The sequence below is a fragment of the Bufo bufo genome, chromosome 3, assembly GCF_905171765.1.
Source record: "Bufo bufo chromosome 3, aBufBuf1.1, whole genome shotgun sequence".
Taxonomy (NCBI): Eukaryota; Metazoa; Chordata; class Amphibia; order Anura; family Bufonidae; genus Bufo; species Bufo bufo.
In genome coordinates, this window is record NC_053391.1 from 703,359,175 (window position 1) to 703,386,958 (window position 27,784).

Below are 27,784 nucleotides of genomic sequence, written 5' to 3' on the forward strand. Positions count from 1 at the left end.
TAGTTTCATCTTTCCTGTCAATCTACTATCAATGAAGAGAAAGTTAAAGCCGTACAGGTTTAGCTACATGTCAGATTACACAGCGTGCTAACGTGTATGAGGACAGTGAGACGACTGCTGGGAACAAGCTCAAAAGATCAGACTAGACAGAGCCGCCATTATCCACGCAGAGCCTGCACACGGATATCGCAGCAGTCTCCTAACAGTCACACCCAATATCAGACTAGACAGAGCCGCCATTATCCACGCAGAGCCTGCACACGGATATCGCAGCAGTCTCCTAACAGTCACACCCAATATCAGACTAGACAGAGCCGCCATTATCCACGCAGAGCCTGCACACGGATATCGCAGCAGTCTCCTAACAGTCACACCCAATATCAGACTAGACAGAGCCGCCATTATCCACGCAGAGCCTGCACACGGATATCGCAGCAGTCTCCTAACAGTCACACCCAATATCAGACTAGACAGAGCCCGCCATTATCCACGCAGAGCCTGCACACGGATATCGCAGCAGTCTCCTAACAGTCACACCCAATATCAGACTAGACAGAGCCGCCATTATCCACGCAGAGCCTGCACACGGATATCGCAGCAGTCTCCTAACAGTCACACCGGATATCAGACTAGACAGAGCCCGCCATTATCCACGCAGAGCCTGCACACGGATATCACAGCAGTCTCCTAACAGTCACACCCAATATCAGACTAGACAGAGCCCGCCATTATCCACGCAGAGCCTGCACACGGATATCGCAGCAGTCTCCTAACAGTCACACCGGATATCAGACTAGACAGAGCCGCCATTATCCACGCAGAGCCTGCACACGGATATCGCAGCAGTCTCCTAACAGTCACACCCAATATCAGACTAGACAGAGCCCGCCATTATGCACGCAGAGCCTGCACACGGATATCGCAGCAGTCTCCTAACAGTCACACCCAATATCAGACTAGACAGAGCCGCCATTATCCACGCAGAGCCTGCACACGGATATCGCAGCAGTCTCCTAACAGTCACACCCGATATCAGACTAGACAGAGCCGCCATTATCCACGCAGAGCCTGCACACGGATATCGCAGCAGTCTCCTAACAGTCACACCCAATATCAGACTAGACAGAGCCCGCCATTATCCACGCAGAGCCTGCACACGGATATCGCAGCAGTCTCCTAACAGTCACACCCAATATCAGACTAGACAGAGCCGCCATTATCCACGCAGAGCCTGCACACGGATATCGCAGCAGTCTCCTAACAGTCACACCGGATATCAGACTAGACAGAGCCCGCCATTATCCACGCAGAGCCTGCACACGGATATCACAGCAGTCTCCTAACAGTCACACCCAATATCAGACTAGACAGAGCCCGCCATTATCCACGCAGAGCCTGCACACGGATATCGCAGCAGTCTCCTAACAGTCACACCGGATATCAGACTAGACAGAGCCGCCATTATCCACGCAGAGCCTGCACACGGATATCGCAGCAGTCTCCTAACAGTCACACCCAATATCAGACTAGACAGAGCCCGCCATTATGCACGCAGAGCCTGCACACGGATATCGCAGCAGTCTCCTAACAGTCACACCCGATATCAGACTAGACAGAGCCGCCATTATCCACGCAGAGCCTGCACACGGATATCACAGCAGTCTCCTAACAGTCACACCGGATATCAGACTAGACAGAGCCGCCATTATCCACGCAGAGCCTGCACACGGATATCGCAGCAGTCTCCTAACAGTCACACCAGATATCAGACTAGACAGAGCCGCCATTATCCACGCAGAGCCTGCACACGGATATCGCAGCAGTCTCCTAACAGTCAGACTCAATATCAGACTAGACAGAGCCGCCATTATCCACGCAGAGCCTGCACACGGATATCGCAGCAGTCTCCTAACAGTCACACCCAATATCAGACTAGACAGAGCCGCCATTATCCACGCAGAGCCTGCACACGGATATCGCAGCAGTCTCCTAACAGTCACACCCAATATCAGACTAGACAGAGCCGCCATTATCCACGCAGAGCCTGCACACGGATATCGCAGCAGTCTCCTAACAGTCACACCCAATATCAGACTAGACAGAGCCCGCCATTATCCACGCAGAGCCTGCACACGGATATCGCAGCAGTCTCCTAACAGTCACACCCAATATCAGACTAGACAGAGCCCGCCATTATCCACGCAGAGCCTGCACACGGATATCACAGCAGTCTCCTAACAGTCACACCCAATATCAGACTAGACAGAGCCGCCATTATCCACGCAGAGCCTGCACACGGATATCGCAGCAGTCTCCTAACAGTCACACCCAATATCAGACTAGACAGAGCCGCCATTATCCACGCAGAGCCTGCACACGGATATCACAGCAGTCTCCTAACAGTCACACCGGATATCAGACTAGACAGAGCCGCCATTATCCACGCAGAGCCTGCACACGGATATCGCAGCAGTCTCCTAACAGTCACACCAGATATCAGACTAGACAGAGCCGCCATTATCCACGCAGAGCCTGCACACGGATATCGCAGCAGTCTCCTAACAGTCACACCCAATATCAGACTAGACAGAGCCGCCATTATCCACGCAGAGCCTGCACACGGATATCGCAGCAGTCTCCTAACAGTCACACCGGATATCAGACTAGACAGAGCCCGCCATTATCCACGCAGAGCCTGCACACGGATATCGCAGCAGTCTCCTAACAGTCAGACTCAATATCAGACTAGACAGAGCCGCCATTATCCACGCAGAGCCTGCACACGGATATCGCAGCAGTCTCCTAACAGTCACACCGGATATCAGACTAGACAGAGCCGCCATTATCCACGCAGAGCCTGCACACGGATATCGCAGCAGTCTCCTAACAGTCACACCCAATATCAGACTAGACAGAGCCCGCCATTATCCACGCAGAGCCTGCACACGGATATCACAGCAGTCTCCTAACAGTCACACCCAATATCAGACTAGACAGAGCCGCCATTATCCACGCAGAGCCTGCACACGGATATCGCAGCAGTCTCCTAACAGTCAGACTCAATATCAGACTAGACAGAGCCCGCCATTATCCACGCAGAGCCTGCACACGGATATCACAGCAGTCTCCTAACAGTCACACCCAATATCAGACTAGACAGAGCCCGCCATTATCCACACAGAGCCTGCACACGGATATGGCAGCAGTCTCCTAACAGTCACACCCAATATCAGACTAGACAGAGCCGCCATTATCCACGCAGAGCCTGCACACGGATATGGCAGCAGTCTCCTAACAGTCACACCGGATATCAGACCAGACAGAGCCGCCATTATCCACGCAGAGCCTGCACACGGATATCGCAGCAGTCTCCTAACAGTCACACCCAATATCAGACTAGACAGAGCCGCCATTATCCACGCAGAGCCTGCACACGGATATCGCAGCAGTCTCCTAACAGTCACACCCAATATCAGACTAGACAGAGCCCGCCATTATCCACACAGAGCCTGCACACGGATATCACAGCAGTCTCCTAACAGTCACACCGGATATCAGACTAGACAGAGCCGCCATTATCCACGCAGAGCCTGCACACGGATATCGCAGCAGTCTCCTAACAGTCAGACTCAATATCAGACTAGACAGAGCCGCCATTATCCACGCAGAGCCTGCACACGGATATCGCAGCAGTCTCCTAACAGTCACACCCAATATCAGACTAGACAGAGCCCGCCATTATCCACACAGAGCCTGCACACGGATATCACAGCAGTCTCCTAACAGTCACACCGAATATCAGACTAGACAGAGCCGCCATTATCCACACAGAGCCTGCACACGGATATCGCAGCAGTCTCCTAACAGTCACAACATGTCTAATAGTCGAGCATCTTCAGTCAAGACAAGGTCTCAGATAAGTGGCTCTAACAGGACATCGATCAGAGAAGCTGCCGCCATTGCCCGCGCAAAAGCAGAAGTCGCAAAGGTAAAAGCCAGATTCACAGATAAGAGACAGCAGCTGCCATAGCAGAAACAGAATTTCTAGAAGCCACGGAACATCTAGAAACCAAGAGTCATCGCAGCATTGTCCAGGCAGAAGTTGAATACCAAGATCCAGAACAACGTACCTTACAATACGTCTATCAACATTCCAAGTCAGACGACGACCCAGATCCACAGCTTAATACAAAGCGGTTTGTTGACAAGCCAAGCCAACCTGCTTATTCGGATCATCAGAAAGTCGACTATGTGTCTCCTTGCAGCAAACTAGAGAATACACATCAGAGTGAAGCCGGCTGCAACAACTTCTCTCCAGAACAGAGAATCAGAAATCCGCCCCTGCTAAGAGAGATGCCCTTCGCTTCAGAACGGTATGACACAGACCACATTAAACCAGAGACTTCCAACAGGTATGGCCGTGCACCACACATTCACTCTGACAACACACCACCAGCCGCTTCCAGCGCTAATCAAGCCACAATGGACTTTGCCAGGTTCCTTGCTCTACGCGAGCTGGTCACCAAGGGACTTGTAAAGTTCAGCGACCGCGCTGAGAACTATAGAGCTTGGCGAGCTTCCTTCCAAAATGCCACCAGAGACTTAGATCTGTCATGTAGTGAGGAACTGGATCTCCTGGTAAAATGGCTGGGAAGTGAGTCCACCGAACACGTTAGAAGGATTAGAGACATCAATGTAAATTATCCAGACATTGGTCTAAAAAGGGTAGATAAAAGAAGATGGTTCCGGCAGCATTCCGCAATATCAAAAGTACTTTAATGGTCACCTCAAGACATAAACAGCAACGTTTCGACTGAAGCGCAGTCTTTGTCAAGCCTAATAACATTCATGATAATAGGCACATATATATCCCCCCCACATAAAATACACGCCCCATTACATCATCAATCCAAATCAATGCATAATAGAAGACATATGTGTACATACTAGTTTACATCTGGTGATACATCAGTCTCAATCGTGATGTTCGCCACGGCGTTCCCGCATGTGTAGTGCGCAGCCGTGCCTCAATCCATTTGCATAGCCGGAAGTGTCATTCGTCACCATAGTAACCGGCGGCGCACGTGTCTTCAGCCAATCAGCTACCGTAGGTAACCGCTGACGTCACTGGCCGTGCGTCCACCTTGTGAACTTCCTTTCCATGCGCATATCTATGCGTCCGCTTCATGAATCACATGGGGCCCACAGCCAATAACAGCACAGCGCAAGCGCCGGTATCCTGGTAACGATGACGCCTCGGCAACGCAACTTCTTATGCTACTAAGTAATGCAATTTATATTTACATCAAGCAGATATATATGCGATGCTTCTGATCAATCATACTGTAGGACACATGTCCATCAGCGCGATTGCAAAAACAGCAAACAGCAGCATTATAGATTACACATACCACCACACGTGTCCGTGATGGAAATCTCATATACCAGAACAGATACAGCAAACATTAACCACACACAGAGGATCTGTGGGTGGTGTATCATACATATATTTCCTATATATAAAGAAACAACAAACTAAATCATTGCAATATGGATTTGGGATAAATCCCCCGGTGTGTGCTACATATATATTTTTAAAAAAAACATGATGTCCCTATACCTAAAGGACAAAACAGTGACCAATATCAACCAATGGATGCGACATTGAATTCTATATTGAGGCCAAAGGGTTGTAGGGACCTGAGGGTATGGATCCATTTAAGTTCCTTTTTCCTCAGGATTCCCTTCCTGTCGCCCCCCCCTTCTCAAGTATCCTACGCTATCGATCGCCCGAAATCTCAATTGATTTATGGAATGTTTGCATTCAATAAAATGTTTTGCAACCGGTTTGTCGAGTGCACCTGTTCTTATTGTGCTTTTATGTTTATTAATTCTTTCCCTCAATTCCATCGTGGTCTCCCCCACGTAGATCAAACTACATGGGCACTGTATCATGTACACCACATCAGTGGATCTACATGTATAGTGACCTTTTATCTTAAACCGTTTACCACTGTATGGGTGTGTAAAGCCGTCACCTTTCATGATGCCACCGCAGTTGCAACAGGAAAGGCAAGGGAAATTACCACTCCTCAGTGGTGCCAACCTTTTCTGTCTCTCACTATCCTTACCCCCTATGTCCGCCTTCACTATTCTGTCACGTAGATTAGGACTCCGTTTGTATGCCATCATTGGGGGAACTGAAAATTCGGTGACTGCAGGCAATCCTTTCTGCAGGATCTGCCATTCCTGTCTTAGGATGGTGGCAATGTTGCCGCTATCACATCCAAAGATGGAGACAAAAGGAATCCGGGGGGTCTCCTGCTTCTGTGGTTTCCTCAAAGAGGTGGGACAGCGTTCCATAGATATAATCTTTTGTTTGGTCCGATTAAGCAGTTTGATGGGGTATCCTCTCTTACTGAACTTATTACACATTTCATCCACTCTAAATCCAAAGAGGGTGTCATCAGATACAATGCGCCGTACCCTAAGTAATTGACTCCATGGTAGGGAGTCTACCATATTCTGAGGATGACTACTGTCATACATTAACAAGGTATTCCTATCCGTGGGTTTTTGGAAAAGATCAGTACAGATCTTTCCATCACACACCTGAATTCGGACGTCCAGGAACTGCAGCTCACGGGCAGAATGCATCACGGTGAACTGCAGGTCCTGGACCCCAGAATTCAGGTGTGCATGAAAATCATCCAACTCGGATGCAGTACCCGTCCAGATTAAGAAAATGTCGTCGATGTAGCGCCACCAGCACAGAACTCTCTCAAAAAAGATGGAGCGATACACCAGCCGATCCTCGACCTCCGCCATGAAGATGTTTGCGTAGGTGGGGGCCACATTGGACCCCATCGCCACACCACGCTTTTGCTGGTAGAAGGTGTCCCCGAAGAGGAAATAATTCCTCCTCAGGACCACCTCCAGGAGGGCGAGGACCAGCCGGCGAGCCCCAGGGGAGAGTTCTGTGCCGGCCAGGGCCACATCGACGACATTAAGACCGTAAGAGTGATCAATGGATGTATACAGGGATACAACATCAAAACTGACGAGTAAAAACTCCGCCGGTAAATCAAGTGATCTCAACTTTGTCAGGAAATGGCCAGTATCCCTGACATAGGAGGGAGCCGTGGTCGCGTGGATCCGCAACACCTTATCTAGAAAGATGGATACAGGATTAAAGATGGATCCCCTGCCCGACACAATGGGTCGGCCAGGGGGATCCACAAGACTTTTGTGGATCTTTGGTAATACGTATATCACAGGGGTGATCGGATGGCTCACACGCAAAAAGCTATCTAGCTCATCATCAATGATACCTTGGCTCAGAGCCTCATCCAATAACACCCCTATGATATCCGCTATGTCCCATTTGGGATCCTTGGTCAGCATCTCATAGACATTACCATCTCCTACCTGTCTTTTGATCTCATCAACATATTTGCAGGTATCCATCACGACCACAGCTCCCCCCTTGTCAGCGGGTTTGATCGTCAATAATTTGTTCTGTTCCAGCTCAAGGATAGCCCGTCTTTCATCTTGAGACAGGTTGTGTTTGAACTTATGGGTACCCTCGGCTCTCAATTGGTCAATCCGTTTCCTGACAAATCCAATATATGTTTTAACCACATGATTATTCTGCGGCGGCACAAAATGACTTTTATTACGTAATTCCAAGTTTTTGCAAGACAAGATATTGGTGGGCACACCAGATTGTGTGGCTAATACATCATTATTTCTAACTGAAAAAAAGGCTTTCAATCTCAGGCGCCTAAAGAACCTCTGAAGGTCGAGTTCAAATTCGAACCAGTCCCGTGATGTTGTGGGGCAAAAAGTCAAGCCCCGGCTGAGCACATTAATCTGTGCAGTGTCAAGCTGGGAGGAGGAGATATTCACTACAAGGTTCATCATTTCCGCTGTCCGCGTCTCGTTATTCTCATCTGTGTATGAGTGGAGGCCTCTATAGGTATTGGAGGGAGGGTTTTTGTTGGATCTATGGTGTTTCCTACCACCCCTTCTATATCGCCCTCCCCTCTTTTTCTGCTTGGGCCTAAAAAAATGGACGCACCTGACTCATCAGCGGAATCAGATTCACCGGTGCTGAAACCAAATTTACCTTGGTCAAATTGTTTACCACGCCTGCGTCTGTTAAACCTTTGGGGTTGAGATGACTGCCAGTTGTATATTTTACCAGACTGGTAGTCATCTAAATCCCTATGCCACTTATCTCTCTTGATGTGTTCCACATCTGGATTTCCAACTCGGCTGTAGTTTTCTTCAGGTTATCAACCTCTTTCTGTAAAAAGTCTATGTTTAATAACATTAACTCAAAAGAATATTGATTATTAATTGCTTCAAAGGCTTTACAAAAGTCACCATTAGTAGGAAATAAATTTGGGCGAAGATTAGATCTAAGCCCCCTTGGTATCCTTTGTTGCTTATAATATTCTCTTAGAGTGATAAGGTGAAGTTCCATAGTATTCAATCTTTTGAAGTCTTGCTCCACTTTACGTTTTAGGATATCAACGGAGGGGGAGCTCAAAAAGGCCACATCACATCCATCTACATTAATCGGTCGCTGTATGTCCTCATCGGTATATACATACATATGTCTTAGCGAGGTCTCCGTATTCTTACTTGGACCTGGGGGACCCTCCATGATGAAAATCACCACTGCGTCCAACTCCCTAGTGCACGCCTCTCGGATCAAGAATTGATGCAAGTGGTAGGGTAAAAGCAGCACTGTGCGGTCTCACGATAATGCGTACGTTTCAATGCAGCAGCCTCACCGTAGGCCCTTGATCCATCAGGCCTTGTAGTATGCGTAGATAAAAGAAGATGGTTCCGGCAGCATTCCGCAATATCAAAAGTACTTTAATGGTCACCTCAAGACATAAACAGGGTCTGGTCTAAAAAGGGTCTGGGATAGACTTAATAAGGTTTATGGTGCAGCAGAGGTCATAGAAAGCGCCTTATTTTAGAGAATTTAGGACTTTCCTAAGATAGCGAACAAAGGCTATGCAAAGCTTAGAGAGTTAAGTGACTTAATAATGGAGCTGAGTGTAGCAAAGGCAGACGGAGATCTGGTGGGATTGACATTCCTTGACACTGCAAGAGGTGTAACTCCTATAGTTCAGAAGCTCCCATACAACCTACAAGAGAAGTGGGTCATGTATGGTTCTCGGTATAAACAGACTTACAATGTACCATTTCCTCCATTTAATGTGTTTGTAGATTTTGTCTCTGAACAAGCAAAAATCAGAAATGATCCTAGCTTTGATTTCATGATGTCATGTGCCACCACCTCAGTCAGTAAACTTCGTAGGCCAACGGTGGAGGTCCACAAAATTAACGTTTCTTACACAGGTTCAGTCCATAAAGAGTTCAGCTCCTATCAAGGAGGAGACAAACCCAATTACCCAATCAGTGTCCCTTACACAGGAAGCCTCATTCCCTACTCAAGTGCAGAACCTTCAGGGAAAAGTCATTGGAAGACCGCAAGACCTTCCTCAAGGAGAACATCTGTTTTAAATGCTGCTCTTCAACTTCGCACTTCGCCAGGGACTGTGAGGTTAGTGCAAAGTGTGCCGAATGTGACAGCACACATCATAACACAGCTCTACACCCTGGGCCACCACGTGGGCTTCACCCAAAACCCAAGAGCATAGCGGGAAGCGAAAGGACACAAATACTGACACTTTGGCAGTTACTCCTAAATGTACAGAGGTTTGCAGAGACCTCAGAGGAGGCAGATCCTGTTCTAAAATCTCCCTAGTGAGGGTTTACCCAGCAGACGACCGAGGCAAAGCCATCCAAGTGTATGCAATTCTAGATGATCAAAGTAACAAGTCGTTAGCGAAGTATGCCTTCTTTGATAGCTTCGACATCAGAGGACCTGGTGCCCCCTACTCTCTAAGAACTTGTGCTGGTACTGTGGAAACAGCCGGAAGGAGGGCAAGCGGCTAGATAGTTGAGTCCAGCGATGGTCAAGTGCGTCTGCCTTTACCAACTCTACTGGAATGTAACCAGATTCCTGAAAACAGGTCAGAGATACCCATGCCAGAAGTAGCAGCTCATCAGCCTCACCTGAAGCGTATAGGACACCTGATCCCGAACCTTCATCCTGAAGCTCATATCGTCTTACTCCTCGGGAGGGATATCCTACAGGTCCACAAGGTTAGACAGCAGATCAATGGACCTCACAACGCTCCATATGCCCAGAGACTTGACCTAGGATGGGTCATTGTAGGAGAAGTCTGTTTGGGAGGTGTACACAAACCAACTGTCAACAGCATGCTTACCAGTACACTTGAGAATGGACATCCATCTCTTCTCCAACCATGCGAAAATCACTTCTTCATTAAGGAACTGCCTCAAAGCACTTCATCAGGTGCTCTTGCAGGTCCTGCCTTCTATGACTTTATCTGGGATGGCAATCAAGCCCACCTGGGATCCACAGTCTTCCGCAAGACTAAAGAGTACAATCGTATAGCAATGTCATCCGAAGATAGACTGTTCCTAGATATAATGGAGCAGGGAATGGTGCAGGACGAGACAAAAAGCTGGGTTGCACCTCTACCCTTTAAGCCTCAAAGACAACGCTTACCCAACAATAGAGAACAAGTTTTCAAACGATTTGTCTGTCTCAGGCACAGCCTACGAAGTAAACCTGAGATAAGAGATCACTTCTTTACCTTTATGGAAAAGATATTCTGGAACGGTCATGCAGAGTTAGCACACACACTTCGAGACTCAGAAGAGCGCTTGTACCTGCCCATGTTTGGTGTGTATCACCCGAAAAAGCCAGGTCAGATCAGAGTAGTGTTTGACTCAAGTGCTAAGTATGAAGGGATATCATTGAACGACAACAAGCTCATAGGAGTGCTTCTCCGTTTTCACAAAGACTCCATTGCATTCACTGCTAATATCCAACAGATGTTCCATTGCTTCCTAGTTAAGAAAGAACATAGAAATTTCTTGAGATTTCTATAGTTCAAGTACAACGATCCTTCTAAAGATGTTACAGAGTATCATATGAAAGTTCACATCTTCAGCAATATTCCTTCTCCTGCAGTTGCCATCTATGGATTAAGACGCGCAGCTCAGAAAGTAGAAGAAAAGTACGGAGCTGATGTCAGACTCTTTGTAGAGAAGGACGTCTATGTGGATGACTATCTGAAATCGATGCCCTCAGATGAGACTGTAATCAGGAGATGCTCTCTCTGTCTAACCTGAGGCTACACAAGATCGCTTCTAACAGCCAGAAATTGATGGAAGCCTTTCCTTCTCAGTACCATTCAGAAGACTTAAATAATTTAGACCTAGGCTTTGACTCACCTCCGATGCAACGGAGCCTTGGCCTACTCTGGGACATAAAAGCTGATACTGAAGAAAAACCGTTTACTCGCAGAGGAGTACTGTCGGCCATAAGCAGTTTATATGACCCACTGGGATTTGCAGCTCCTATACTCATCGAAGGTAAAGCTATGTTAAGAGGCATCACAAGAGAAGGGTCAAACTGGGACACTCCCCTTCCCATGAAGGAAAGAACCACGTGGATGGCCTGGAAGAATTCCCTTACAGCTTTATCTGATCTTCACATAGCTCGCCCATATGTTTCTGTACCCACTACCAAGGTTGAGACACAAAAAATTTGTGTCTTCTGCGATACTTCATGTTTCATTAATGCTTTCTGACGTTTCATTGCCATTAGAGGACCTGTCAAACACATTCGTTCTGACTGAGGCAAAAACTTTGTCGGAGCAGCAAGAGAACTACAACTCTCTTCCAACTTGGACATTAACAACATAGAAAGATACCTCAGTAAATGAGGATGCACTTGGACCTTCAACCCACCACACTCTTCACACATGGGAGGTGCTTGGGAGAGGATGATAGGCATCGCACGGAGAATCCTCAACTCAATCTTCTTACAAGAAGGATCTTCAAAGCTGACTCATAAAAGCCTGACTACCTTCATGGCGGAAGTATCGGCTATCATAAATGCCAGACCGCTAACTCAGATTTTTAATCTACTATCATTAAAGAGAAAGTTAAAGCAGTACAGTTTTCTCTTCTTATCAAGACAGAGAAGGTTTAGATACATGTCAGATTACACACTGTGCTAACGTGTATGAGGACAGTATAACAACTGCAAGTGATTGGGGAGCCGGAGCTAGACAGCTGACGCCTAAAGGGTCCATGTATCAGGGAGGTCCTCCATGGGACTAGCACTAGTGTTATGGACTGTAAATAGTTAACACAATAGTACCTCTACATAACAACTTATACTTGATGTGCCTTTTAAGAGACTGCAACCACTAAGAACACAATTGTAATGCCCTGGAGAAAGGGTATTTTGGACTATGGACATGTGCCACGATTGCTACTATGCTCTCTACTTTATTGAACTTTGAAGAGTTAACTTTCACTACAATGTATCCGGCTGTGTGCACGTATACTGTTTCATATTGTTTAACTGCATTTCTATGTTTATTGTAATATATCCTGCTCATTTGCACTGTTATTACACTATAGCTGCACTGTGGAAAGGGTTAATACACAGACAGCCAATAGTGAGAGACTTTATGACATTCTACCTAGGCAAAGTTTACGAGGGAGAAAACAGACACATGGACCTTCTGTCTGGTGTAGCTCTGTCGTTTATATCTGAAGACTTGTTTATGACTGCTTAGAAGGTCCCATAGACTTGCATTGAAATACTATACAAGCCTATGACGGACTATAATTATAGCAATGCTTCTCCACTTCAATCGTCCCATGAGAAGGTTTTAGTTTAGCTAGAAAGTGTATATGAAGAGAGCAGTCAGTTTTCTGCGGATAGGGACCAGTGCTGAGCGAGAGAGACTCTGCCAGACTCCATGAGTGAACACAAGAAGGGAACAGTCTTAATGACCCTTGGTGACCAGCCTTTGTCCAAGAAGCCAGCTGTCTTATAGAGAGAGGGACAGCTAGCTCAGGCCTTTCCTCAGCATCAAACTCTTCTTCTGCTAGGGAGGAGACTGGAGAAGCCAGCCCTATGCCTTGTCTCAGGGAGGAGACTGGAGAAGCCAGCCCTATGCCTCATCTCAGGGAGGAGACTGGAAAAGCTGACCCTACGCCTTGTCTTAGGGAGGAGACTGGAGAAGCCAGTGCTATGCCTCGTCCTAGGGAGGAGACTGGAGAAGCCAGCCCTATGCCTTGTCTCAGGGAGGAGAATGGAGAAGCCAGCCCTATGCCTCGTCTCAGGGAGGAGACTGGAGAAGCTGACCCTATGCCTTGTCTTAGGGAGGAGACTGGAGAAGCCAGTGCTATGCCTCGTCCTAGGGAGGAGACTGGAGATGCCAGATGTAACAACGGCTGCTGTGCACCACTGTTCCCCTGCTTACTGCCGCGGTCCCGGGCACCGTGTTCAGCTGTGATCTGCTGCCAGTGTTTCTTTTCAGCCATGGCCACATGGTGCTTTCTGCTTGTTTCCTGCAGCATTTCCTTAAGGGCCGGCGCGTGTAACTTCTTGTTTTTTATGGGTTGGATCATGTGACCTCGCCAACCAATCGTAGCCCTCCTGCACATATATAAGTGGCTCAGCCCCCATCCCAGATGCCTCAGTGTCAAGGTCCTTGTGTCCTGCTAAGGTTCCTGATATCCGCTTGTATTCCTGTGTTCCTGACTCGTACTTGTATTCTTGGATTCTGCTACCTGTTTGATCCTTGTCTGCTTGCCTTGACTCTCCTGTTGCCAACCGGGATTGCCTGACCTGTACCTGTGCCACCTGCCCTGACCTATTGCCTGTCTGACTTTTCCTCTGCCTCATCCTTCAGTCCTACACTGTTGCTCCTGGTAACGACTCAGCCTGCTGACAATGCCTGAACCTCTGGTACCTTTCTCAGGTACCTCCTTCTCCACCTGGACCAGCTGCCTCATGTGCCTATCCTCCTCAAGAGATAGCGACCTGGTGTTCCTCTCGGGAAAGTCTATGCCCACCATCAGCGGTACTATGAAGATCCAGGGGTTCACTTAGACAACGCCCTTAGAGGAGGTAGGACACGTGGCACAGTGGGTTCACACCCGCTGGTTCGTGACACCAGCCCTATGCTTCGTCTCAGGGAGGAGACCGGAGAAGCCAGCCCTATGCCTCGTCTCAGGGAGGAGACTGGAGAAGCCAGCCCTATGCCTCGTCTCAGGGAGGAGACTGGAGAAGCCAGTCCTATGCGATGTCTCAGGGAGGAGACTGGAGAAGCCAGCCCTATGCCTCGTCTCAGGAAGGAGACTGGAGAAGTCAGCCCTATGCCTCGTCTCAGGGAGGAGACTGGAGAAGCCGGCCCTATGCCTCGTCTCAGGGAGGAGACTGGAGAAGCCGGCCCTATACTCTATATTTTTGCACCTGAATTCCTCCAGTAAAGAAGCCCCTTGGTTACTGCAGACCCTGACTCTCTGGACTTATTTCCCATTGGGGTGCACCACATCTTACCGGAGAGCAGCAACACGTGGGGACCCAACTTAGCCTTAGGGGCCACCCCAAACCGATTTGAACAGAATACAGTCCGGCGCCACTGAAATATACCTTCATACTGGGTGAAGTAACCATCATATGGATGTACAGATATGTGTCGATGCAGCATTTTAAATTACTGAGGCCATCAGCACAGTCACTACATGTAAAATGTGCAGTACTGAAGAGTAAGGAGGTATCTGCAAATTGTATTGTTATATATTGAATAAGAATGAGTGAACCGGTACATAGAAAACCGGGTTTGTTACAAATTGTGTCCACAAAGCTTTTATGGTTGGCTTTGGATGAATCCATTAAAATAGCAGCGTTATTTTAGTGCACATGTCGGCAGAAATGAGAATGAGGGAGAAGAAGGGTCTCACATGACTATGAGAAGTGGGGGGAGGGCTTGCACTAATTAACTTCCAGGCCGACAGACAGCCTGGATGAGCCAATCAGTGCTGCAGCCAAGGAGGTGCCCGAGCAGAACGTCGTTCTGTGCCAGGCAGTGAATAAGTGTGGATGGGTCTTACAGTGTCTGCCAGGAAAACCATCTTTGGGAGTAAGGGAGAGTGAAATGGCAATCAAGCTTGTATTCTACTGCCAGGGAGCGTGAAGGGAAAGGCTAGAATGAAGAAATATGTAGAATAGGGACAAGCAGAAGCTGTCAGCCAGGGAGTGAGGAGCTGAGGCCACTGTGCCTGGAACACAAGGACAGCAATGTTTTCTCCAAACCTGAAGTTTCTACATAGGCTTATTGCCAGCATCCAAATAGGAATCAGCTGCAGAGCAATTATTGTACATTTTTTTCAGTGCATCATATTCGTCTGTGTCAAGCGCGTTGCATTGTAGCAAAAGCAATAATGACATTTTTCTACCAGCAATACACAGAAATCGGACCGCCTTTCCTGCACAGTTCAAGTGTTGATGTGCAATGTGTTTTTTACAATCCAGAGAGTGCTGTTCTAACCCTCTGTGTGGACACAAATATGACTGTAGGCCCAAATCTGGGACAGGGCATGTCCAGAATGACCTCATAGTAGGTTGACAACCTGTGTTTTACACTAGAGAAAGCATTTTCCAGAATCTGCATATAAGACATTATTAAATCTGTTAGTGGAGCAGATACTGGATTATCTCCTAAGTCAACTGTCGGTAGCAGTGTCTTCAGTGTGTTTGTGGAAAGGGGAAGAGTCATGACATGTTATTGCTCCTCCCTGTCTTTAAGTTCCAGATCCAATATCTTCCCTCTCTCGTTCACATCTAGCTGTCGATACAAACATACCCTAAAAATCGCCCTGGATGAAGCAGCGCTAACTACAATCTGACTTTCCCGTCACAGAACACGGCAACCCTGGTACACACCAGCGCTTGAGATGTTTTGAACGCTTATGGAAAAAAGTCACGAATATCTGCAGGTTTTCTTCATTATAAATTTATGCTTCATACCCATAGCTCGGCCCTCCACATTAACAAGCAGAACTACATTACCTCTCTCCTCACTCTCAAATAACCCAAAACGACTCTTTGTACTCCCCTCTAAGCCCTAAAGTGCATAGCCTCTGCGCTGAAGACCTGCCCACTAACTTCAGAGATGAGATTGGTAACAGCTTCGATCCTTCTCCCTCCCTCGCTTCCTCCTGTTCTCTTTACTCATTTCACCCTATATCAGAAGCAGTCTCCAGGCTTCTCTCTTCTAGACACACAACCTTCAGACCTACTCCAGTCCCTGGATGTCAGCTCTCACCTAACTACAATATTTAAGATATCTTTTCGTCCTCTTTCAAACATTCTGTTTTAACCCCACTACTAAAAATATCATCTCTTGACCCGACCTGTGCTGCTAACTACCGACCTGTTTCTAACCTCCCCTTCATCTCTAAACTCATGGGATGTCTCGTCTACTCTTGCTTAATAAGTTACCGTTTAGAAAACTCTCCTCTTGACCGCTTACAGTCTGACTTTGTCTTCTCCACGGTATAGAAACTGCCCTTACCAAAGTGTCTGATCTCCTGACAGCAAAAAGGAATGGCAACTATTCTCTACTGCTTCTTCTGGATCTCTCTGCAGCTTTTGATATGGTAGACCATAAACTCCTCCTCAACATGGTCTTAAGGACACTGCTCTTTCCTGGTTCACTTCCTATATCTCCGGCTGCCCCTTTGGTGTATCATTCGCTGGCCCTACTTCTTCTCCTCTTCCTCATTATATTGAGGTTCTTCTGAGTTCAGTCCTAGGTCCTCTACTCTTCTCTCTACACAGCCTCCATCGCACATATTAATAGTAGATTTGGTTTTCAGTACCATTTCTATGCCGATGACACCCAACTTCATCCCCTGTACTACAGAACTCCAGTGACTGTCTGCAAGCTGTCTCTAACATTATGTCCTCTATATATATCAAATTGAACCTCTCAAAAATGGAATTTCTTGTGTTTCCCCCATCTACTAACTCACCTAAACTTGATATTTCTATTTCGATCTGCAGCACTATCATAATTCCTGGGCAGCACGGCCACGGTCTTGGGGTCATAGTTGACTCAGATCTTTCCTTTGCTTCTCATGTTCAATCACTTGCACGCTCTTGTCATCTACACCTCAAGAACCTCTCTAGAATCCACCCTTTTCTCATGGTGGAAACGGCCAAAACTCTCGGTGTTGCTTTGATTCATTCTCGTCTTGACTACTGTAAGTCCGTCCTAATTGCCACTAATTAGTCCGTCCTAATTGCCATGGCCAGACTCATCTACAGTCATTACACTGATGCCTCCAGCCTGTGCCAGTCACTACACTGATGCCTTCAGCCTGTGCCAGTCACTACACTGATGTCTCTAGCCTGTGCCAGTCACTAAACCGATGCCTCTATCCGTGCCAGTCACTACACTGATGCCTCTAGCCTGTGCCAGTCACTACACTGATGCCTCTAGCCTGTGCCAGTCACTACACTGATGCCTCTAGCCTGTGCCAGTCACTACACTGATGCCTCTAGCCTGTGCCAGTCACTACACTGATGCCTCTAGCCTGTGCCAGTCACTACACTGATGCCTCTAGCCTGTGCCAGTCACTACACTGATGTCTCTAGCCTGTGCCAGTCACTAAACCGATGCCTCTATCCGGTGCCAGTCACTAAACCGATGCCTCTATCCGGTGCCAGTCACTACACTGATGCCTTCAGCCTGTGCCAGTCACTACACTGATGCCTTCAACCTGTGCCAGTCACTACACTGATGCCTCTAGCCTGTGAGTCACTAAACCGATGTCTCTATCCTATGCCAGTCACTACACTGATGCCTCTAGCCTGTGCCAGTCACTACACTGATGCCTCCACTCTGTGCTACTTACTACACTGATGCCTCTAGCCTGTGCCAGTCACTACACTGATGCCTCCACTCTGTGCTACTTACTACACTGATGACTCTAGCCTGTGCGAGTCACTAAATCGATGCCTCTATCCTGTGCCACTCACTACACTGATGCCTCTAGCCTGTGCCAGTCACTACACTGATGCCACTAGCCTGTGCCACTCACTACACTGATGCCTCTAGTCTGTGCCAGTCACTACACTGATGGGTCTAGCCTGTGCCAGTCACTACACTGATGCCTTTAGCCTGTGCCAGTCACTATACCGATGCCTCCAGCCTGTGCCAGTCACTACACTGATGCCTCTAGCCTGTGCCAGTCACTACTCTGATGCCTCTAGCCTGTGCCAGTCACTACACTGATGCCTCTAGCCTGTAGTTGTCACTTCACTGGTTGACCATCCGGCACAGTGCTGCACCTCCGAACATCTCCTCCCTCATTTCTATCTACCACCCACTCGTGCTCTCAGTTCTTCTAGTGATCTAAGATTAACATCCTCCATAATTCAAGCCACTCTCTCCTATCTTTAAGACTGTTCTCGAGCTGCACCTACCGCACAATCAGTCAGAGAATGAGCAGACATGTAACTGCTCACAGACCTCTCTACTGTGCACATACAATGCTCCTTGACCTGTGTAGTGCACATTGTATAGTGGCCATGCTTGGTGTTTGCACTCAGCCCCGTTCACTTGAAGGAAAGGCTAAGGAAAACAGTGAGAAGCTGATCACCCGGGGTCCCGGGTGTCAGACTCCCAATGATCAGATGCTGACATCAGTATTAAAAGGTTGGAAAAACCCTTTAAACCCGCCATGTTATATATAGTAAGTGTTAGGTAAATGCTTGTGTGATGTGTAGGGGGTGGCGGAGCTCTGCTACCCTCTGCCCGCTCCAGAATCTTCTATCCCCTCCTGACTCCTATCACCCCTAGACTTCTTTGTCTCCTCCAAACGTCTCTTTCCCTTTCTGACACATCGATTACACTCAGACTCTTCTGTCCACTTCCAGGTTCCTCTGTCTCCTAATACTCCTCTGCCCCTTCAAATTCCTTTGTCTCCTCTAGATTCTTCTGTCCCCCGCCAGACCTCTGTCTCCTCCAGATCCTTCTGTTCCCTCCAGATCCCTCTGTCCCCCCAAGACCTCTCTATCCTTCCTCCAGACTCCTCTGTCCCCCCAAGACCCATCTGTCACCCTCCAGACCCCTCTGTCCCCCTAAGACCTCCCTGTCCTCCCTCCAGACCCCTCTGTCCCCCAAGACCTCTATGTTCTCCCTCCAGACCCCTCTGTTCTCCCAAGACCTCTCTGTCCTCCCTCCAGACAACTCTGTCTCCCCTAGACCTCTCTGTCCTCCCTCCAGACCCCTCTGTCCCCCCAAGACCTCTCTGTCCTCCCTCCAGACCCCTCTGTCCCCCCAAGACCTCTGTCCCTCCAGACTCCTCTGTCCCCCCAAGACCCTTCTGTCACCCTCCAGACCCTTATGTCCCCCAAGACCTCTCTGAACTCCCTCCAGACCGCTCTGTTCCCCCAAGACCTATCTGTTCTACCTCCAAACTCCTCTATCCCCCAAAGACCCCTCTGTCACCCTCCAGATCCTTATGTCCCCCCAAGACCTCTCTGTCCTCCCTCCAGACCCCTCTGTTCCCCCAAGACCCCTTTGTTCTCCCTCCAGACTACTGTCTCCCCAAGACCTTTCTGTCACCCTCCAGACACCTCTGTCCCCCCAAGACCTCTCTGTCCTCCCTCCAGACCCCTCTGTCCCCCCAACACCTCTCTGTCCTCCCTCCAGACCCCTCTGTCCCCCCAACACCTCTCTGTCCTCCCTCCAGACCCCTCTGTTCTCCCAAGACCTCTTTGTTCTTCCTCCAGACTACTATCTTCCCAAGACCTTTCTGTCACCCTCCAGACACCTCTGTCCCCCAAGACCTGTCTGTCCTCCCTCCAGACTACTCTGTCTCCCCAAGACCACTCTGTCACCCTCCGGACACCTCTGTCCTCCCCCAGACCCCTCTGTTCCCTTAAAGACCTATCTGTTCTCCCTCCAGACTACCCTGTCCCCCAATACCCTCTGTCACCCTCCAGACACCTGTCTCCCCAAGACCTCTCTGTCCTCCCTCCAGACCACTCTGTCCCCCAAGACCTCTCTGTCCTTCCTCCAGACCCCTCTGTCCCCCAATACCTCTCTGTCCTCCCTACAGACCCCTCTGTCCCCCCAATACCTCTCTGTCCTCACTCCAGAATCTTCTATCCCCTCCTGACTCCTATCACCCCTAGACTTCTTTGTCTCCTCCAAACGCCTCTTTCCCTTTCTGACACATCGATTACACTCAGACTCTTCTGTCCACCTCCAGGTTCCTCTGTCTCCTAATACTCCTCTGCCCCCTTCAAATTCCTTTGTCTCCTCTAGATTCTTCTGTCCCCCGCCAGACCTCTATGTCTCCTCCAGATCCCTCTGTCCCCCCAAGACCTCTCTATCCTTCCTCCAGACTCCTCTGTCCCCCCAAGACCCATCTGTCACCCACCAGACCCCTCTGTCCCCCTAAGACCTCCCTGTCCTCCCTCCAGACCCCTCTGTCCCCCAAGACCTCTATGTTCTCCCTCCAGACCCCTCTGTCCCCCAAAAACCTCTCTTCCAAACCAATCTGTCCCCCAAGACCCTTCTGTCACCCTCCAGATCCTTATGTCCCCCCAAGACCTCTTTGTTCTCCCTCCAGACTACTCTGTCTCCCCAAGACCTTTCTGTCACCCTCCAGACACCTCTGTCCCCGAAGACCTCTCTGTCCTCCCTCCAGACTGCTCTGTCCCCCCAAGACCTCTCTGTCTTCCCTCAAGACCCCTCTGTTCTCCCAAGACCTCTCTGTCCTCCCTCCAGACAACTCTGTCCCCCCAAGACCTCTCTGTCCTCCCTCCAGACACCTCTGTCCCCCCAAGACCTCTCTGTCCTCCCTCCAGACCCCTCTGTCCCCCCAATACCTCTCTGTCCTCCCTACAGATCCCTCTGTCCCCCCAAGACCTCTCTGTCCCCCCAGACTCCTCTGTCCCCCCAAGACCCCTCTGTCACCCTCCTGACCCTTATGTCCCCCAAGACCTCTCTGAACTCCCTCCAGACCGCTCTGTTCCCCCAAGACCTCTTTGTTCTCCCTCCAGACTACTCTGTCTCCCCAAGACCTTTCTGTCACCCTCCAGACACCTCTGTCCCCGAAGACCTCTCTGTCCTCCCTCCAGACTGCTCTGTCCCCTCAAGACCTCTCTGTCTTCCCTCAAGACCCCTCTGTTCTCCCAAGACCTCTCTGTCCTCCCTCCAGACAACTCTGTCTCCCCAAGACCTTTCTGTCACCCTCCAGACCCCTCTGTCCCCCCAATACCTCTCTGTCCTCCCTACAGATCCCTCTGTCCCCCCAAGACCTCTCTGTCCCCCCAGACTCCTCTGTCCCCCCAAGACCCCTCTGTCACCCTCCTGACCCTTATGTCCCCCAAGACCTCTCTGAACTCCCTCCAGACCGCTCTGTTCCCCCAAGACCTATCTGTTCTGCCTCCAAACTCCTCTATCCCCCAAAGACCCCTCTGTCACCCTCCAGATCCTTATGTCCCCCCAAGACCTCTCTGTCCTCCCTCCAGACCCCTCTGTTCCCCCAAGACCTCTTTGTTCTCCCTCCAGACTACTCTGTCTTCCCAAGACCTTTCTGTCACCCTCCAGACACCTCTGTCCCCCCAAGACCTCTCTGTCCTCCCTCCAGACCCCTCTGTCCCCCAACACCTCTCTGTCCTCCCTACAGACCCTCTGTCTCCCCAAGACCTCTGTCCTCCCTCCAGACCCCTCTGTTCTCCCAAGACCTCTTTGTTCTTCCTCCAGACTACTGTCTTCCCAAGACCTTTCTGTCACCCTCCAGACACCTCTGTCCCCCAAGACCTCTCTGTCCTCCCTCCAGACTACTGTCTCCCCAAGACCAATCTGTCACCCTCCAGACACCTCTGTCCCACCAAGACCTCTCTGCCTCTCTGTCCCCCTCCAGACCCCTCTGTTCTCCCAAGACCTCTCTGTCCTCCCTCCAGACTACTCTGTCTCCCCAAGACCTTTCTGTCACCCTCCAGACACCTCTGTCCCCCCAAGACCTCTCTGTCCTCCCTCCAGACCCCTCTGTCCCCCAATACCTCTCTGTCCTCCCTACAGACCCCTCTGTCACCCTCCCAAGACCCCTCTGTCACCCTCCCAAGACCCCTGTCACCCTCCCAAGACCCCTCTGTCCCCCCAAGACCTCTGTCACCCTCCAGACACCTCTGTCCCCCCAAGACCTCTCTGTCCTCCCTCCAGACTCCTCTGTCCCCCCAATACCTCTCTGTCCTGCCTACAGATCCCTCTGTCCCCCCAAGACCTCTCTGTCCCTCCAGACTCCTCTGTCCCCCCAAGACCCCTCTGTCACCCTCCAGACCCCTCTGTCTCCCCAAGACCTCTCTGTCCTCCCTCCAGACCACTCTGTCCCCCAAGACCTCTCTGTCCTCCCTCCAGACTCCCCTGTCCCCCAATACCCTCTGTCACCCTCCAGAAACCTCTGTCCCCCCAAGACCTCTCTGTCCTCCCTCAAGACCCCTCTGTTCTCCCAAGACCTCTCTGTCCTCCCTCCAGACAACTCTGTCTCCCCAAGACCTTTCTGTCACCCTCCAGACACCTCTGTCCCCCCAAGACCTCTCTGTCCTCCCTCCAGACTCCTCTGTCCCCCCAATACCTCTCTGTCCTGCCTACAGATCCCTCTGTCCCCCCAAGACCTCTCTGTCCCTCCAGACTCCTCTGTCCCCCCAAGACCCCTCTGTCACCCTCCAGACCCCTCTGTCTCCCCAAGACCTCTCTGTCCTCCCTCCAGACCACTCTGTCCCCCAAGACCTCTCTGTCCTCCCTCCAGACTCCCCTGTCCCCCAATACCCTCTGTCACCCTCCAGACCCCTCTGTCTCCCCAAGACCTCTCTGTCCTCCCTCCAGACCACTCTGTCCCCCAAGACCTCTCTGTCCTCCCTCCAGACTCCCCTGTCCCCCAATACCCTCTGTCACCCTCCAGACACCTCTGTCCCCCAAGACCTCTCTGTCCTCCCTCCAGACCCCTCTGTCCCCCAAGACCTCTCTATTCTGACTACAGACTCCTCTCACCTCCGAAGACCCCTCTGTCACCCTCCAGACTCCTCTGTTTCCCTTCAAACACCTCTGTTACCTCCAAACTACTTTGTTTCCCCAAGACTCTTCTGTCACCCTCCATACTCCTCTGTCCCCCTCCAGACACCTCTGTTTTCTTCAGATCCCTATGTCAACCACCAGACTCCTCTGCCACCTTCCAAACTCCCCTTTTCCCCTCCAGACCCTTCTGTCCCCTCCAGACCCTTCTGTCCCCTCCAGACCCTTCTGTCCCCTCCAGACCCTTCTGTCCCCTCCAGACCCTTCTGTCCCCTCCAGACCCTTCTGTCCCCTCCAGACCTATCTGTTCCCCTCCAGACCCCTCTGTCCCTCCCATACCCCTCTGCCAACCTCCAGATCCCTCTATCTCCTCCGGATTCCTTGTATTCTACAAAATACTCTGTCACCCACCAGACCCCTCTGTCGCCCTCCACACCCTTCTTTTCCCCCTCCAGACCCCTCTGTCTCCTCCAGAGCCCTCCACCGCCTTCAGAGGCTTCTTTTCCCCTCCAGACTCCATTATTCTCTCCAGGCCCCTCTGTCCCCCTTCAGACTCCTCTATCCTTCTCCAGACTCCTATTACCTTCAGACTTCTCTGTCTCCTCCAAACTCCTCTGTGCACCTCAAGACTTTTCTGTCTTCTTCCACAATTCTCCGCCCCTCCAAACTTCATTGTCTCCTTGAGACTTTTCTGTTTCCCTCCAGATCTTTCTGTCTCCTCCAGACCCGTCAGTTCCACTTCAGTCTCCTCCCTCCACTCCAGAATCCTCAGTCTACATCCAGAGACCTCTGTCACCCTTCAGACTGCTCAGTCCCCCTCCAGACCTCCTTGTATCCTTCAGACCCTTCTGTTTTCCTCCAGTCTCCTCTGTCCCTCCAGATTCTTCTCTCCCCTCCAGGCCCCTCTGACTCTTCCAGAGTCCTCTATTCCCCTCCAGACCCCTCTGTCACCCTTGAGATCCCTCTGTCACCCTCCAAAACCGTCTGTCACCCACCAGACCCCTCTGTCAGCCTCCAGACTCCTCTTTCTCTAGACACCGCTCTCCTCCAGGCCCATTTCCTCTAGACTTCTCTGTCACCTCCAGACTCCTCAGTCCACTCCAAACCCCCCTGTCATCTTCCAGACTCTTATCTCCCCTTAAGACTCCTCTGTCTCTCCCCAGACACCTCTGTCCCCTCCAGATCCCTTTGTCCCCTCCAGAGACCTCTGTCTATCTCTAGACCTCTCTATTGTTCTGTAGACCCATCTCCTTTTCCAGACTCTTTAGTCTATCTTCGGACCACCTTCTCTCCTCTTCAGTCTCCACTTGGGGTGGCTTTGGCTGGCAGGGGAGAGTTCTGAGCCTGAATATGGGTATATTTCATGTTTTATGTACGGCCTGTTCCACCTCTCTGTCACCAGTCCATGTGGAGCTCTTGGCCTCCCGGCCCCGTGTGCGGTGAGTGTCTCCAGTAATGAAGGCGCTGCTCTAGGCAGATTATTTTACTTCTTCATTGTGAAGTCCATAATTTACTCATTCATTCCATCTGCCTGCTGAGCTCTCTGCTGGGAATAGTAACCGAGGCCTCATCTGCGCCTCCTCCGCGCCTCCTCCCTCCCAAGCTTTTCACACAAATTAAGGTTTTATTCATTCTTTCTGAAGACAAATCTTCCTGAGGCTCAAACTCAATTATTATTCCAAGAAACAAGTGGCTGGGAAACTGACGCCTGCTGGCAGCTGCAGATGGTCTGTGCACCATGCTGGGCCTCATGCCGGTCCTGACCTCACCCTGAAGGGTTAAAATCCGTCTTCTGTTTGACACTTGTGGTGTTGGCAGAGTATTGAGTGGTGGTCTGAGGGGAGCATGGTGGGCGTGGGCAGTGGTGGGCATATGACTGGGTGCTGGGTAAATATGAGGAGTGGGGGCTATATCTGTACTGTTTATGGGGGAACTCTATGTTCTGTACTGTTTATGGGGGCACGTATGTTCTGTACTGTTTATGGGGGCACTCTATGCTTTGTGCTGTTTATGGGGGCACTCTATGTTCTGTACTGTTTATGGGGGCACTCTATGCTCTGTACTGTTTATGGGGGCACTCTATGCTCTGTACAGTTTATGGGGGCACTCTATGCTCTGTACTGTTTATGGGGGCACTCTATGCTCTGTACTGTTTATGGGGGCACTCTATGCTCTGTACTGTTTATGGGGGCACTCTATGCTCTGTACTGTTTATGGGGGCACTCTATGCTCTGTGCTGTTTATTGGGCACTCTATGCTCTGTACAGTTTATGGGGGCACTCTATGCTCTGTACTGTTTATGGGGGCACTCTATGTTATGAACTGTTTATGGGGGCACTCTATGTTCTGTACTGTTTATGGGGGCACTCTATGTTCTGTACTGTTTATGGGGGCACTCTATGTTCTGTACTGTTTATGGGGGCACTCTATGTTATGAACTGTTTATGGGGGCACTCTATGTTATGAACTGTTTATGGGGGCACTCTATGCTCTGTACTGTTTATGGGGGCACTCTATGCTCTGTACTGTTTATGGGGGCACTCTATGCTCTGTACTGTTTATGGGGGCACTCTATGCTCTGTACTGTTTATGGGGGCACTCTATGCTCTGTACTGTTTATGGGGGCACTCTATGCTCTGTACTGTTTATGGGGGCACTCTATGCTCTGTACTGTTTATGGGGGCACTCTATGCTTTGTACTGTTTATGGGGGCACTCTATGCTCTGTACAGTTTATGGGGGCACTCTATGCTCTGTACAGTTTATGGGGGCACTCTATGCTCTGTACTGTTTATGGGGGCACTCTATGCTCTGTACTGTTTATGGGGGCACTCTATGCTCTGTACTGTTTATGGGGGCACTCTATGCTCTGTACTGTTTATGGGGGCACTCTATGCTCTGTACTGTTTATGGGGGCACTCTATGCTTTGTACTGTTTATGGGGGCACTCTATGCTCTGTGCTGTTTATGGGGGCACTCTCCATAATTCGAACCTCTCACTCCCATCTTTAAGACTTTTCTTGAGATGCACCTGCTCTCTGGAACACACTTCCCCGGAAAATCTGATTAATTCCCAACTTTCTTAGATTCAAATGTGCCGTAAAAACTCATTTCAGGCTTATTGTGTTCAGTGAATAGATTCTTCCCCTATCCTCCCCCCCCCCCCCTTATTCTGAACGGAACACCTTCTTCTGACAGTATGCACTGAACAACTCTATTTAGTACACAGGTGATGGACCACTGTGTAAATCAGTCAGTCACCCCCACTTCCTCATAGATTGTAAGCTCTTGGGAGCGGGACCCTCACTCCTAGTGTCTCAGTTGTATATTAGCCGGTTACGTTGTGATATCTTTTGTTTTATACATGAACCCTCTGAATTGTAAAGTGCTGCGGAATATGGTGGTGCTATAGAAATCCGGGTTTTTATGATTGCCCTGCGTATGGTGGCAGATAATTGGGCCTGGTGCCGGCTATCATGTGTGATCCCAGTATTTTCTATCTCTCATGTATAAAGTCCCTTACGAGCCCTTTATACATATCGCAGATGACAGACGCTGAGCTGACGGGCGCGTCAGTCTATTAGGACTTGTCCTCACTGATCTAAGTCATTGCTCCCCGTCTCCTGTCATCTGCTCTCATCTCCTGGTCTCTTCTGTTCTTCTGAGGCATTTCTGTCGGTTCCCCCACATTTCATCATCTGCTCAGTCATTTAGCTCTATTGCCCGAAGTTATCTGGTGATGTTTTCTTTGACGGCTGCTGGCATCTTCTCTGGATGTCATCGTGGAAGTTTGAAGGATTTTTACAGTCTGTACTTTAGAGGTTCAGAAATTCTTCTGCAGATGAGCGTATTGAAAAAACGAAATGTGAGCAGATGATAAGCAGATGGATGCAGCAGATGTCTCCTATGATAAACGGAGCTCTTCAGTCATGTCCTCGGTTCTTCTGATAAGCCGACAGTAACTTGTCCCTTATGAATGTCCTGGTCATAAGGGCACCTATTAGTCACAGGCCATTCACGGCTCTTGTCCAGGCTCATCTCAGCCTCAACATTAAGTTCTTTATCATCTACATGTCCTTTATTACCTTCATACTTGGCTCGACACATCCCAAGATATGTGGTGCCAGATGATCAGCTTTTAAAAAACGATGACTTTGTGATACTCTGTCACGAGAGATCTCTGTTGCATTTGTCGTTCTGATGCAAGTAGCAGCCTGTCAATGGTTTGCATTCGATTTCTATTGTGAGATATTGGAGATAGTGTTGAGCGAATCCGAACTGTAAAGTTCAGGTCCGAACCGAACTTTACGATTTTTGGTACCCGGACCCGAACTTTGGCGGAAAATTTTGGATTCGAGTTAGGTGTTCGGGCATTTAATAAAGCTTGTTGAAAGGCTGCAGGGCAGTCAATCAACAAGCTTTTAAGCTATGTACCCTTAGAAGCCATCACAGCCATGCCTAGTAATGGCATGGCTGTGATTGGCCGGTGCATCATGTGACCCAGGCTCTATATAAGCTGGATCACATGTAGCACCGCCCATCAGCTCTCAGTAGTGAAGGGACAGAAAGCAGCTGAAGTGAGGGACAGTGTTAGGCTACTTTCACACTAGCGTTCGGAGCGGGTCCATCTGATGTCTGCTCAGACGGATCCGCTCCTATAATGCAGACGTTTGTATCCGTTCAGAACGGATCCGTCTGCATTATAGTTTAAAAAAATTTCTAAGTGTGAAAGTAGCCTGAACGGATCCGTCCAGACTTTACATTGAT

General features: G+C 49.6%; 1 long non-coding RNA gene across 1 annotated transcript; it reads right to left on the bottom strand.

Annotated features, from left to right (window-relative positions):
- LOC120994244 lies at positions 1 to 27,784 on the bottom strand. The gene is made up of 4 exons (XR_005777367.1): positions 27,774 to 27,784; positions 17,783 to 17,905; positions 13,924 to 13,930; positions 1 to 14 (listed from the first exon to the last, which is right to left on the bottom strand). It is a non-coding gene; the product is annotated as an uncharacterized LOC120994244 (long non-coding RNA).